The following is a 15,543-nucleotide window of genomic DNA, read 5'->3' on the forward strand; positions in this document are numbered from 1 at the left end:
CTTTTTTCGTTGGAGTGGTCTTTTAAGACTCATCAGCTTGGAAACTGCAAATTCTATTTGCGTATACATTTTCCAGACACTAATATGCACATTTGTCTGTATTCTTTCCCAGTAACTAATTAAAGTCAATGAGAAATTGCATGCACAGTGTGAATTTATGCTGGAAGATGTAAGAATTATTTTTTTTATGCAGACAAAGATGTGAAAGCAATTTTACAATTTTTAAATATAAATGTGAATCTCCATTGACTTACACTTTGCATGCAGTGATCTCATTGACACACATTTGCATTTTACATGTGATTTTTGATAAGAGTGAACCCTGCCTAAGTGACAGCTACATAGGAAAAAGTCATTTACAGTGCATTTTTACTCTTTGACAAACGCACCTCTTAGATGTATAGTATATTTACTAATGTATATCGAATGTTATAGTGGTCCTTTAATCTCAGTATAGATCAAACAACCTACAAAGAAATAAATGTTTTTACATAAAGCTATTCATATTACTAGTGATGTACATCAGCCACGTACATCAGTGTAGTTTTTTTTTTCTTTAAATAAATGGATTTGTAGTACATTAATGTGTAATATGTTAGAACTTTCTAAATAAACCATGACAGTAAGAAGAACTTTAGTTACAATCTCTGTATATTGTTTCTTTACAATGTTAGGGGCTTAGATGATTTACTGGCATTGAAAGACATCCATGGGCATGACTATAATTACTAGGTAATTCCCAGCAGTGTTGATCCAGGGATTTTATCTGACTGCCATCTGGAGTTGGGAAGGATTTTTTTTTACCTTTTAGGGTTTATTTGTCAAAGCCTTTTAAAGTGGATCCGAGGTGAACTTTTACACATTGCATAATTGTGTTCCTTTCCTATTGTTTATAGGGCATTCCTCAAGCCAAAAACTTTTTTTGTTTTTGTTTTAATACTCTAATTCCCTATAAGCTAAAAAAGCCACGCCCACAGGTTTTCAGAGAGCCTTGGCAGTAGCAAGGGCTCATGGGAGCTTAGTCTGGGCAGGAGGAGGGGGAGGTGTTACTAGCCATTGATTTCAGAGGCAGAGGGGAGGAGGGAGGAGGAGAGGGGATTAGGCTGATGGCACAAGATACAGATAAGCCTGCATCTGTGTAATGTTTACAAACAATATAGCTGCTGACATTGTATCACAGGAATAAATAAATAATCATATTCTATTAAAACTGTTTGCAGCTAGATTTGCTGTGTAAACCATCTAAACTTTAGATATGATATATAGACAAGTTACTGGTTATAGTTAGTTTTTCATCTCAGATCCGCTTTAAGGTTTTTTTTTTTTGCCTGCTTCTGGATATATGTGAGGGTGCAGACTAATGTTCTAACTTATTTTCTGGTTAAATGTAATGAAGCATTTAATTGCAGCGTGCGGCTCTAAGCACTGAGCACCAAAGCTGGATGCCCCATAGCAGCAATGCTATACTAAGAGCCCCGAATAATGGTAAATCGGGCTCCGACGGTTGCCAGACCCTGAATTACATCTCCCTCTGAGTTGCAACAACTGGGAGTGGGAATAGTATTTAATGCCACCAGGGAGTTTAATGCCAGCAGAGAGAACCGCCATTCGGCCGAGATGGCCTGCACTCGAATGTACAATGTATGTAGACTTTTTTTCAACCCAAATAACTACTTAACTATGTCAGACTTTTTTTCTATCTTAACAGGGACTATAAATGTGCCCTTTATATCTGTGTTGTTTATAAATTGCAGTATTGTCAGATTCCGCTCTGCTGGCCTTGATTCCCTGGACAGTTTTGTTTCCTATGCAGATTGCATAGTTCAGTCCAGGGAAAAGAGGCCTTTCTGTCAGTTTGCAAGGCTGACTGATTTGCATCTACTTATCTTGCAATCTGCTTGTCTGCTTCCTTTGAAGGTTTCCAGTATAAATGTCACTTCCTCCCAGAATTCCTTGCTCGTCATAGTTCCTGTCTAGTGAGATTAACCTTAGAGCCTCAGCCTCTTTTGTATCTTGTTGCGAATATTCTAGTGTAGTTCATTCTTGGGGAGTGCACTTTGCACTCCTTCTAGTGCAGTGAAGTTCTGTATTATTTGTACTGCTTATTCCTGTTTTGTCTTGTCCTTTCCTTGCGATTGTGCTGTCACCTGCGGTGGCTGATAGTGAATCGTTCAGTCTTGTTCCTAGATCGCATTCGGCCTAGTTCTAGAGGTGGTGGATCTCCCTTATCTGTATCTTGGAGTATAACCTTAGCTGTGGTTGCTACTGGTTACTCCTTCACTCTGTTTTGTCTGGAAAGAACGCTTGCTGTTGTCTTGTGTTAGACAACCGATTAGCAAGCGTTCCCGCTACCTGTTTGTCTTTGTTTTCCGTGTTCATTTGTTAGTCAGGGTTGGTACATTTTGTCACCGTGTCGCTTAACGCGTGGTGACCGTATTATTAACGCGCTTGTCACTGTTGCACATAACGTGCGGTGACCGTGTTTAGCTAGTTCATTTGTTATTTTCCTTGGCGTTCAGATTGTAGTCATTTGCTGTGTCTTCCTTACTCAATTCATGCTCTGTCTTGCTCAGTCTTGTGTTGCTGATAGCAATCACCTCTCTTGCGATTAGCTTTCTCACTCTGGTCTGTTCTGATGTGCTATGTCTACCGTCGCTGGGTGGCGACTAGATTGGTAGACATTCATATAGTCTGTCTCTGTTCTTGCTCTCTTCTGAGTTGCTACTCTGTTTATATTTCCCAGTGTTGCTTAATCGTGCAATTTCAATCTGGCATCTGTGGCTGTGCAGAGGACTTGTTCCTCTGTACTCCACAGCTCCACCTGCTGGTTGGAATTCTCCTCTACAAATATATACTGGGTGCTCTGCTTCTGTGATTGTAGCGATTTCCACCTGCTTCAGCGCACTTGGTGTGCGCTGACTCTGGAAATCACTTCCAGATCATTACAAGTATATAGTTTTATGGCACATCTATTTAATGTTTGATACACTGTCCAAGCTTCTGGGAATATAAGAATAATGACATATAATATTTTTAATTGCAGGTGGTTACAAACCTCAATCCTGCTCAACTCTGAGAATATTTTACAACAAAATGGAACTCCAGCAGCACATGATGAGTCACAGAGGAGATAAGCCGCATCAGTGCTCAGAGTGTGGGAAAAGCTTCAGTTTTCCATCACAGCTTCTAGAGCACCAGTGGAGTCACACCGGGGAGAGACAATTGTTGTGCTCAGAATGTGGGAAAGGTTTCACTAAAAAGTCAAACCTTAAAATACACCAGAGAATCCACACTGGAGAGAAGCCATTTTCTTGCTCTGAATGTGAGAAATGTTTTAGTGTCAAGGAATGCCTCATGGCTCATCAGAGGATTCATACAGGAGAGAAGCCTTTTTCCTGCTCAGAATGTGATAAATCTTTCACTCAAAAGTCAACCCTGAAAACACACCAGAGGATCCACACTGGAGGGAAACCATTCCCTTGCTCTGAATGTGGAAAATGTTTCAACTCAAAAGCAATCCTTATAGCCCATCAGATGATTCACACTGGAGAGAAACAACAGTTTTCCTGCTCTGAATGTGAAAAATCTTTCACTTGGAAGTCAACCCTCATAGCACACCGGATGATACACACGGGAGAGAAGCAGTTTTCCTGCTCAGAGTGTGGAAAATGTTTTAAACAGAAATCAGGCCTTGTGGCTCATCAGGTGATCCATACTGGAGAGAAGCCATTTTCCTGCTCTGAATGCCAGAAATGTTTTACCAAAGAGTCAATCCTCTTAGCTCACCAGAGGACTCACACTGGAGAGAAGCCATTTCCTTGCTCTGAATGTGAGAAGTCCTTCAGCACTCAACAACTGTTCAATATTCATATCCGGATTCACACTGGAGAGAAGCCATATAAATGTACAGAGTGTGACAAATGCTTCCCACAGAAGGGACATCTTATTCAGCATCAGAGAAGTCACACAGGAGAAAAGCCATTTAGTTGCTCAGAATGTGGCAAGAGCTTATCACGCCAGTCACATCTGAGGAGACATCAGAAGATACATGAGCGAGTGGATGTGAGCCTGTAAACTGTTTTTAATGAACATTTTGTTGTAGCATCACAGGATTATGATGCTTGATAAGCATAAAAGATTCATTATTATTAACATACAGCTGAGTCCCCATTATCCGGAATTCAGGCAACCGGAAGTCTCAACTAACCAGCATGTGGGGGATCTTTTTTGTAGGGGTTTTAGAGGCATTTAATATGCGTATGAGAGATAACGGCGCTGGAGACTTGGGCGCAGGACACAGCCGGTATATGGCTGATCCTGCTGCTGCACAAGTCCAGGCCATGTTAATTACTACTCCCCCTCCAGGCCGCTATGGATAGTGGGGGAATTAAATAATTCAGCTTCCAGCAATTGCTGGAAGCCGAATTAGTGTTTTAAAAGCAACTTCAGCTCCATCTTCTGACGGCGCTGAAGTTACTCCGTGTCTGCTATAGCCGTAGTTCCTATTACGGCCTATGGTGGCGCCGGCTGCGCCCAAGTCTCCTGCGCTGCTGCACCCAAGTCTTCAGCGCTGGATTCATCATGTTCGTTTAAAATACTTAGGCCCGGTTAACATCTGCATTTTTCCGGAGCCGGCCGTACGGATCCGGCCGTCTGGATCCTGGAAAATCATTAATTTTTACAGCCAGTGTGCTGTAAAATGTCTGTTCTCCATAGGTTCCTATTGTGCTGCAAAAGCTTCCGTTTCCATTCCACTGAGCGAAACGGTCTGGAAAATTGGGTCTTGCTGCATTTTTTTGTCCGTTCAGCGGAACAGAAATCGGAACCGTACGGCCTCCAGCAATGTGTTGTAGTCTTCCTGCAGCACCTAGCAGGCTCCGGGCGGCTTTCAGGCACCATGCACAGAAGCCGGCGTGTCACCTGACCTAATGCGGGTGAGATGGCATGCTGACTTATGTGCACAGAGGATGCCGGAAAGCAACCAGGAGCCTGCTAGGAGCTGCAGGGAGACTACAACACATTGCTTGAGGCTCTGGGATTATTTTTAGGGGGAGGTCTGTGCTTGTTGGGCCAGTTGCTCAAGCAACTGACAAGCACATAAATCTGGTATCAGGCGATCCCCACTGGTGTTGAATATCAGGGAATGTGCTGTATATATTTTGGAAGCTTACCATATATACTTGAATACTAGTCGGACAACATTGTGTACAGTATTGCAGCCATTAACCCCTCCTATCCCTTAAGTGCAACCAATACCTTCTCTAGGCCCCCCAAATGCAGAAATTATTCACTCCCTTTTATGTAGCCCAGTATTTCCCCCGCCCCTTTCCTTGTTAATTGTTGTGTCCGGGACTTTCAGACCTGTTTTGTCTTGGCATTTCATTTATCAAGAAAGTGTCATTTAGCACTGGGTAAATTGCAAATGGGAATGTCACTAATACTACACACATTACTCAGTGTTGCCAGTGACTTATGTATAAGTCGACCCCTATACTTTTTTGAAGTGAATCAGACCTACATTTCTAGACTTATACTCGAGTATATACAGCATATAGCTTCAGAGACCATGGACAAACAGAGAGTATATTGTTTTTTGGTGATTTATCAAGAAACCTGAAGATGAAGTGAACTGTGATCTGCTGGTACACTAACATGTGACACATTTTAAATATGCTTGTACATTTTTTGCCCAATGGACTGTAATAATAGAATGATATCCATTTAATCAATGCTTTATTATTGTGATTTACAAAAATGTATAAATCAGAATCCAGGTGTATGTATATTTATAAAATGTACATTTACAAGTATAAAATACCTTATCATTTACTTTTTTCTTATTTTACCATCACTTACATTAGATTCTAAAAGTCTAACAGATTTGGCAGGATTTGGACTAATCCATTTCCTCATAGGGGAATCCCCTATGATGAGATGGACTAGCTACAATTAACACAGGAAAAAAATATATATTTCTTTTCAATCTGGGAGCATTGTACTCCTTATAAGTATGTGTACACGCTGATTTTCAATGTTTTAATTTTTAACGAGATTGTTCTTTTTTGATCTGTAACTATCTCTTCCAATCTGTTGTCTGCATTCACTGAATGTGCCTTTGACATGGGAGACCAGGGTTCAAATCCTGGCTATGGTCTGTACCTATTCAGAAAAAAGTCCTTGAGCAAGACTTCCTAACACTGCAGAGTCGCCCCTTGCGCCAGTTGCATAAAAATATGGGTTACAACCCCTGCACCCATGTGTGTGTGTGTGTGGAGGGGGGGGGGGGGGGGACAAGACACCTCTGGGGCCTGCGCAGGGCCGTTTTGGGGAGTAGGAGGGGTCACAGAATGAGGAGAGAGCATTGGCCCCCACATCAGCAGGGAGGGGGGACACTTCCCCCTCCCTCACCTCAGGCTCCCCCTCCAGCATTAATCAGCGGTAGGAGTAGCAGCGGGCAGGAACACAAGCATAAAATGCTTCCACCGCGGAGGTCCGATGTCTAAGTGCCAGACACTACTTCCTGTTTATCAGGAAGTAGTGTCAGACGCTAAGACATCGGACCTCCGCAGTGGAAGCATGGTATGCTTGTGTTCCTGCCCGCCGCTGCTCCTACCACTGATTTATACTGGAGGGGGAGTGCTGAGGGAAAAGCCCGAGGTGAGGGAGGGGGGAGTGGTCCCCCTCCCCACCGATGTGGGGGGTCAATGCTCTCCCCTCATGCTGCGACCCCTCTTGCCCCCCACAATGGCCCTGAGTGATCCCAAAGGGGAGGGGCATCCAATTTTTCACAGGGAAGCCCAGTGAATCTAGTTACGCCCCTGCCTTGTGCCTTAGTGGCTGGAGCTCTTGAGCGCTTTGAGTCTAACAGGAGAAAAGTGCTATACAAGTGTTAGGATTATTATTTTTAGGATTATATGTGTGATTAATAGAGATGGCCCGATTTTAGGTTCACAAATGGGTTTCGCGAACTTCTGCAAAAGGTTCGGTTTGCGCAAACTTTCACGAACCGCAATAAACTTCAATGGGGATGCGAACTTTGAAAACTAGAAACATTTATGCTGGCCACAAAAGTGATGGAAAAGATGTTTCAAGGGGTCTAACACCTGGAGGGGGGCATAGATGAGTGGGATAGATGGCAAAAGTCCCGGGGAAAAATCTGGATTTGACGCAAAGCAGCGTTTTAAGGGCAGAAATAACATTGAATGCTAAATTGCAGGACTAAAGTGCTTTCAAAAATCTTGCATGTGTATACATCAAAAAAACACACGATTGGTTCACACGATGGCTAGGGGCCCCGGACCTCTCTCACTGGCCGGGGCCCCAAGGCCAACACGTGATACCTGGAGTTGAGTGCAGGTGGGCCTGGACCTCTCACACCCAGGCTCTGGACCTCTCACATCCAGAAAACCCACCAACACTGCCTCCATACTGAATGCTAAATTCAACACACACAAGCAATAGAACACAGCAGTACATGCGTCCAGCTACATTTAAAAGTGATCAGCAGGTGCTCGTCAGCCAATCAGGATGCACTGTCATACACCCTTTACCTGCCATACCACATCTAGCAGCCATTAGCATTCAGGTGGGAGGCTTCAGTTGGACGCCATCGCAAGATTGCATCGCTAGCAGGACCGCCCCGTACAGGCATCCCTCCCACAGGGGTCCCTCCCTAACCGCTCACCTGTCCGCCATGTCCTAAAGCTGAAAGAAAACGTTTAAAAACACACGATTGGTTCACACGATGGCTAGGGGCCCTGGACCTCTCTCACTGGCCGGGGCCCCAAGGCCAACACGTGATACCTGGAGGGGAGTGCAGGTGGGCCTGGACCTCTCACACCCAGGCTCTGGACCTCTCACATTCAGAAAACCCACCAACACTGCCTCCATACTGAATGCTAAATTCAACACACACAAGCAATAGAACACAGCAGTACATGCATCCAGCTACATTTAAAAGTGATCAGCAGGTGCTCGTCAGCCAATCAGGATGCACTGTCATACACCCTTTACCTGCCATACCACATCTAGCAGCCATTAGCATTCAGGTGGGAGGCTTCAGTTGGACGCCATCGCAAGATTGCGTCGCTAGCAGGACAGCCCCGTGCAGGCATCCCTCCCACAGGGGTCCCTCCCTAACCGCTCACCTGTCCGCCATGTCCTAAAGCTGAAAGAAAACGTTTAAAAACACACGATTGGTTCACATGATGGCTAGGGGCCCCGGACCTCTCTCACTGGCCGGGGCCCCAAGGCCAACACGTGATACCTGGAGGGGAGTGCAGGTGGGCCTGGACCTCTCACACCCAGGCTCTGGACCTCTCACATCCAGAAAACCCACCAACACTGCCTCCATACTGAATGCTAAATTCAACACACACAAGCAATAGAACACAGCAGTACATGCATCCAGCTACATTTAAAAGTGATCAGCAGGTGCTCGTCAGCCAATCAGGATGCACTGTCATACACCCTTTACCTGCCATACCACATCTAGCAGCCATTAGCATTCAGGTAAAGGGTGTATGACAGTGCATCCTGATTGGCTGACGAGCACCTGCTGATCTCTTTTAAATGTAGCTGGATGCATGTACTGCTGTGTTCTATTGCTTGTGTGTGTTGAATTTAGCATTCAGTATGGAGGCAGTGTTGGTGGGTTTTCTGGATGTGAGAGGTCCAGAGCCTGGGTGTGAGAGGTCCAGGCCCACCTGCACTCCCCTCCAGGTATCACGTGTTGGCCTTGGGGCCCCGGCCAGTGAGAGAGGTCCGGGGCCCCTAGCCATCGTGTGCGGTAGCTTCGCGCGAGTTAGAGCACAATGCGGTGATAACTTTGCTAGTGCAAAGGTTATCACGCCTAAAGTCTTTTAGGCGTGATAACTGAGTTATCACCGCTTTGTGAATCAGGCTCATTGCGTGAGCTGTACAGACAATTGTATACACCAATATACAAAATACGGAATTGGTTCTTCCGGCCTTGCTGTGATGGTGCGCAACTGCGCTCCAGTGACGTGCGTCTAGGCGTCTCCGCGTTCTCACGCGGGGGGCGTGACTGGGGACTGGGATAAGCACGGTTAGTATAAGAACGCCGCTATGGCGTCCTAATAATATGCTCTCCGCTGTCCGCCTTTGAGAAGGCCGCTAGGAAACGGCGAAACATGTTAGGCTATCTCACAGCGAGCTAGCTCCGCCATTCTGCCATCTGGGACTCCCTTTCTACCACTATACCTGGACATTGCTACGTATAGCTGGATTGGTAACTATACAAACTGCATGCATGAACTATCAATTCAGGGCCGGATCTTCATTTTAAACCTTGGAACTTTATGCCATTTGCAAGAATCATTTCAATCACTGCATCAATGTTCTGGGCTGCTGTTTAATATTATCATTGGCGGATTCCTAGCATTGGACTTTTGCTGATACCATACTGCTTGCTTTTGCACTGTTTTTTGCATTTTGTTGCAGATGCTGATGTTGTCATTGTGCTCCATGTCATGCTGTGCATATAAGAATCCATCATATGTTTGAAGCTTTACCATCAACTAACAACATGTTGACAGCCTGCTTGCCTTACTAACTACTCTTCCATCCTTTGCCCCTGCGAGTGGGGGGTACAGTTTTGTGGACACTAACAGCATGATCAACTTATAATATCTTGTCCAAGGTTATTTGAATCATCATATATCCATTGTTGCTATACCAGCCCCTGCGAGTGGGGGGCACAGCTGCATGAATCTCATGAATTTTGACATCAAAACTAAAGATGGAGGAATGTGTTTATAATGCCCTCATGCATACTTTTTTTCACCAGCTACATATCCAGCAAAAAGGTTTTTTCTGGGGACTGCAGCCCCATAGTCATTATAGGGATCCAGAGTCTTCAGTGGCAATTTTTGGCGGAGTTGCAACATATTTTAATAATTTATATATTATGGTGTTGTGTATAGATTTAGTTTTAAGTGTTTTGTATTCATTCACTAATAAAATTATTTATTGATTTTCATGCACCCAAGAGCCAATTCTCTTTTTTGTTGCTTTTCATATTTATTGTTGGCAGGATGCTGGAAAAGTTTTTCTTATATCGGTAATTACTACTATTATTATTTAGTCTATTATTCCTAATCAACTTCAGGTTTTCTTTTGAGTAATTTATACAAATGATTAAATAAAGATGCCATATATGGTAAAACAAACAATACTGAAATGCCATGAACACGGATCAGTGCTACACAAATTATTTTACATTTGCATTTCAACAGATGTTCTTTACTTTTTTTATTATTATTATTGATTTCTAAAACACTAACATATTGCGTGAGCTGTACAGACAATGGTATACACCAATATACAAAATACGGAATTGGTAGAAAATACAGAATCTATAATAACAGTGACAAAACTAACGTGAGGAATAAAACAAATTCCAAAACACTAAAGGTTGGGAGAGTCCTGCCCTTGCAAGCTTACAAGCCAAAGGAATGGGAGGGGGGAGGGGCAAGAGGAGAGGTAGGGGTATACAATAATCATACCTAGAGGCAGTGTGTTTTTAGGTTATCTTCTAAGGATTGTAACTTGGTCTTATGTCAGGGGTGGGGCTGGGAGGGGGGGGGGGGTAATGGCCTAAGGTAGAGCATATGTTTGTGGGCAAAAGTGAGTTTTGAGGGAGCGTTTACAGATGTCAAAGGTTAGAGAGTGATGGATGTGTTGTAGAAGGGCATTCCAGAGGAGGGGTAAAGCATGTACAAAATCTTGTATACATGAATGCAAGGAAGTAATTCCAGAGGAGGACAGAAGAAGTTCAGGTGCATATCTGAGACTGCAACTGGGTTGGTATCTGGAAACTAGTGAGGAGATGTACTTTAAGAATTTCCAAAACTGACAGTAAGCCAGAATCCTTATTTTAGGCAACCATAGCTACAATACTCTCTCAGCAATACACATGTTAAAGCAGTAGGATCAGCCATACTATGTCAGGGAAAAAAACACATATATAAGTAGATAAATACTTGATCTACTTACATAACACATGTATTATACTGTCCACGTTTTGATTTCAGTGAATGTTATATAGTAAATGACGAGAATTCTGTTCCTGCTGGGGGCCATGTCTTTTGCCCACAGTTAAGGCTAACTCGTGATGTCTTTTCTGCCCTTTACTTTTTTTCTTGTCTCCTCCAATCGCTGAGTTGCCTCAGCCTTGCTTGTAAACACAAGTGAGTAGGGTATTAGGTTTCAGATAAGCAGCTGGCTGGGAAACAAAGGGAAGAGGAGGAATAGATTATAGATAAAAAGAACCCCCAGCATGCAATTCTTTGGCACCGACTACTAAAGGGCCAGTGTTCCTTAAGTATGTGATAACTCCAAATCATAACAGCAGAAAAAGTTTTCAAAGTTTCAAATGCAGGCTTAGCATCTTTATCACTTAATACACTCAGACCAGTTGCTGTTGAAATTAGATTTTTATGGTGACGATACCGCTTTAAGGATTTTTTACATTAAAAACCTCCTCCCACTGGAAATCTCCTTCTTGCCAAAAGAGCAATTAGTTCCAAAGGGAGGGATAAAATGTTTGTAGCTCATTTTCAACACCTGGGCTAATCTATTCACTGCTGTTCAATGTTGACACTGTTATCTGCATGTTTCTGCTGGAAGCATTGTCTGTTGTTTTAGTCCCGAGAACACTGAAACTGCCCACTCTTTACTGACCTATTCATTGTGGTTTCATCTATTGTTATGCTAGTGAAGAGTCACCAGCATGGATCAGATTCTTCCCATGATCTTTTTGTTCATACTGTTGAATGTTAATGAAGTTATAACCTGCAGGGTGGGGGTGAGTTTAAATAAAGAGGCCCTGAACCCGTCCTTTAATATGCATGTAAACACGCCTTTATTGTTGACAATAAACTTTTTTTAGCCAATCAGAAACCACCTCATGCTAGTGAATGGAGAATGAGTGACTATAACATGGGTCAGACCTTAATCAGATAGAAGGATCACAGAGAGGTCACAGGAATACAGAGTACCAATACTACATCCTACCAGGTAACTATGACTACTCTGGTTTCCTTAGATGCAATATTGGTGTAAATGCATAGTAGGATTATACACTATTGTATTTTTTTTTGTTTTTGTATTTTTAGGATGAAATATAAATTATATTAATAAGTTTGATATTATGCAAAACAGCCCTTTCCATGTGTGCCTCCTATAACTGGTGCTGCCCAGCAGTGGTGCTCGGATACCCCTTTTTATTATTCGAGTTTGGTCGAATTCGAATAGTAAATTATTCGAATTCAGTCGAATATTCTAGTCGAATATTTTTTACTATTCGATTCGACCTCGGACTTCGAGCTCACTATTCGAGTCGGTATTCGAGCTCATTATTCGAGCTGACTATTCGAATTGGCCTTAAATAGCTTCCAACACTTGTTTTGAGGGTGAATGATGCAAGAAACGTCTTTTTTTCCAAGTAACAACAGCAAGTGATTATGTAGGGATGTTCCTTTAAAAAAAAAAAAGGTGGAAAGAGAAGTTGTGTCCAGAATTTTGTTCAGTACTGTATATACTTCTTCTTCTTCTTCTTCTTCTTTATCTTCTATATCTTCTTCTTCTTCTTCTATATCTTCTTCTTCTATATCTTCTTCTTCTATATCTTCTTCTATATCTTCTTCTTCTATATTGTCTTCTTCTTCTTCTTCTTCTTCTTCTTCATCTTCTTCTTCTTCATCTTCTTCATCTTCTTCATCATCATCTTCTTCTTCTTCGTCTTCTTCTTCTTCATCTTCTTCTTCATCTTCTTCTTCATCTTCTTCTTCTTCATCTTCTTCATCTTCATCTTCTTCATCTTCTTCTTCATCTTCTTCTTCTTCATCCTTCTTCTTCTTCTTCTTCAACCCGGGCACCTCAGAAAAATTAAACCTTTTTTTTTTTTAATGGTTTTGTAGTTTTGGTTTTACAACCAATTACACAGATATAGCTATTTTTTGACGTAATAGCTGGTGGCAGAGTGGCAGCAGAAGGTAAATCTGTGTACCCTGACAGTGGGAAACACAGACAGACAGCAGAAGGGCAGTACACAGCAGCCCACTGTAGGTGTAAAATGTGTGGCTGCAGGCGACGTAATAGTCAAAGTGAACCAGGCTGGCTTAGTGAGCAGGAGCCAGGAGGTGGTAAAGGGTGGTAAGGCACATTAACGATGGTTCTAAGTTCCGGCAGCCAGTTCATGTCCCCCTCTCGCCGACAACAGGGGCCAGGAACTCGCCTTCCACCCACGCCTGGTTCATCTTGAGAAACGTCAGTCTGTCCACAGACTTGTGAGACAGACGTGAGCGTTTCTCGGTGACCACGCCACCAGCTGCACTGAAGCAGCGCTCGGACAGCACGCTGGAAGGGGGACAGGACAGCACTTCCAGGGCGTACTGCGCCAGCTCGCTCCAGATCTCCAGGCGCTTGACCCAATACTCCATGGGATCAACAGGGGCATCGCTGTCAAGCCCGCTGTAGGACCCCATGTAGTCAGCCACCATGTGGCTCAGGCGCTGGCTGTGACCGGAGGAGGATGCTGCTGCATGCACCTCCTCTCTAGTCACTGCTGCCAGAGCCTCTACAGTCCTGTAGAGCTCGTGGCTGAGAGACAGCAGGTCTGTGGGGCGCTTGCTGCTGGATGCAGGCACCTGCTGCTGCCTCTGTGCTGGCTGGACAGTGGGGGTGGAAGGCTGGGGGAAGGCTTCCTCCAAGCGCTCAACAAGGGCCTGCTGCAAGCTCCTTATTTGTTGCGCTGGGTCTCCTCCTGCAGGCGGCAGGAACTGGCTCAACTTCCCCTTGAGGCGCGGGTCCAACATCATGCTGATCCAGATGTCCTCCCTCTGCTTCATCTGGATCACCCTGGGGTCCCTGCGCAGGCACGTCAGCATGTGCGCTGCCATTGGGAAGAGGCGGGCCACGTGTGCTGGCACATCGGCGGCAGTGCTGTCCTCATCCTCCTCCTCTGCCGCCTCATCCTCTCTCCACCCCCGCACCAACTCAGCTGCGCTGTGCTGATCCCCCTCATCAGCAGCAAGGTCAGAGACCTCCACCAAGTCCTCCTCCTCCTCCCCCTCAGAGGTGGACTGTGCAGCTGCTTGCCGCTGCTGCTGGTCCAAGGCTGCCGCTCCCTGTTCCAGCAAAGCATCGAGGGCCCTGTTCAGCAGACAAACCAGGGGCACCCACTCGCAGACCATAGCATGGTCCCTGCTCACCATGTTAGTGGCCTGCAGAAAGGGAGCCAGCACTAAGCACACCAGCTGCATGTGCCTCCAGTCATCATCGGGGACGATGGACGGGATGTTGCTGGTCTTGTCCCTTCTCTGAGTGGCGGAAACAGTGGCCAGGGCAAGGTACTGGTTGACAGCGTGCTTCTGTTCAACCAGACGCTCCAACATCGCCAGGGTGGAGTTCCAGCGAGTCGGAACGTCAAGGATCAGCCGATGGAGTGGCAGCTCCAGCTCCTTTTGCACGTCTTCCAGGCTCGCACAGGCTGCAGCCGAGCGCCGGAAGTGACGCACAACGTTCCTTGCCGTTTCCAGCAGTTCGCCCATCCCCTGGTAGGTGCGCAAGAACTTCTGCACCACCAGGTTCAGCACGTGGGCAAGACTGGGGATGTGGGTCAGGTTTCCCCTGTCTATTGCGGCAACCAGATTGGCCCCATTGTCGGCCACCACCTCTCCGACTCTGAGGCCTCTGGGGGTCAGCCAAATCCTCTCCTGCTCCTGGAGTTTGGCCAACACATGGGTTGCCGTCAGCTTGGTCTTCCCAAGGCTGACCAACTGCAGCAGCGCTTGGCAGTGGCGGGCCTTCACGCTGCTGCTGAGGCGGGGGGTTTGGCCAGGTGTGCCGGAGGATGGCAGAGGATTGGAGGAACCTGCTGCAGTTCCCCTGACCCTGCGGCGTGGCACCACCCACTGTGTTGCTGCTGCTGCTGTGCCCGATGCTGCTCTGCCATCCTCACCCCCTTCCACCAAGCTGACCCAGTGGACAGTGAAGGACAGGTAGCGGCCTGTCCCAAAGCGGCTGCTCCAGGAGTCCATGGTGACGTGGACCCTTTCACCAACCGCGTGCTCCAGCCCTCGCTCCACATTGGCCATCACAAAGTGGTGCAGTGCAGGAATGGCCTTGCGGGCGAAGAAGTGTCTGCTGGGGAGCTGCCAGTCTGGGGCTGCACAAGCAAGCAGTGGCTGTGCAGTGATGGGTGTGGTGCCACTGCCAGCACCAGATGCCTTCAGCCTCTGGAACTCCTCATGCTGGTGGAAATGTTTCGCAGCAAGGTGGTTGATGAGCGAGCTGGTGCTGAACTTTAAGGGGTCTGCACCTCTGCTCAACTTCCGCTGACAGTGGTTGCAAGTGGCGTACTTGCTGTACACTGTGGGCATGGTGAAAAATCGCCAGATTGGTGACAAAAACAACCCCCTACGGCATGGAACCGCTGCTGCCTGTCTCCCTGTGGTGGTTGGGGGGGGGGCTTGGGTGCGGCTGGTGGTGGTACTGGCAGATGCTGCTGCTGCTGAGCCT

General features: G+C 45.6%; 1 pseudogene; it reads left to right on the forward strand.

The window, feature by feature from the left end:
* Window positions 1-4,074, forward strand: part of LOC137562122 (zinc finger protein 850-like) — a 237,056-nt pseudogene extending 232,982 nt beyond the window's left edge.
* Window positions 4,075-15,543: the final 11,469 nt, after the last annotated feature.

This window comes from Hyperolius riggenbachi, chromosome 3 (assembly GCF_040937935.1).
Source record: "Hyperolius riggenbachi isolate aHypRig1 chromosome 3, aHypRig1.pri, whole genome shotgun sequence".
NCBI lineage: Eukaryota > Metazoa > Chordata > Amphibia > Anura > Hyperoliidae > Hyperolius > Hyperolius riggenbachi.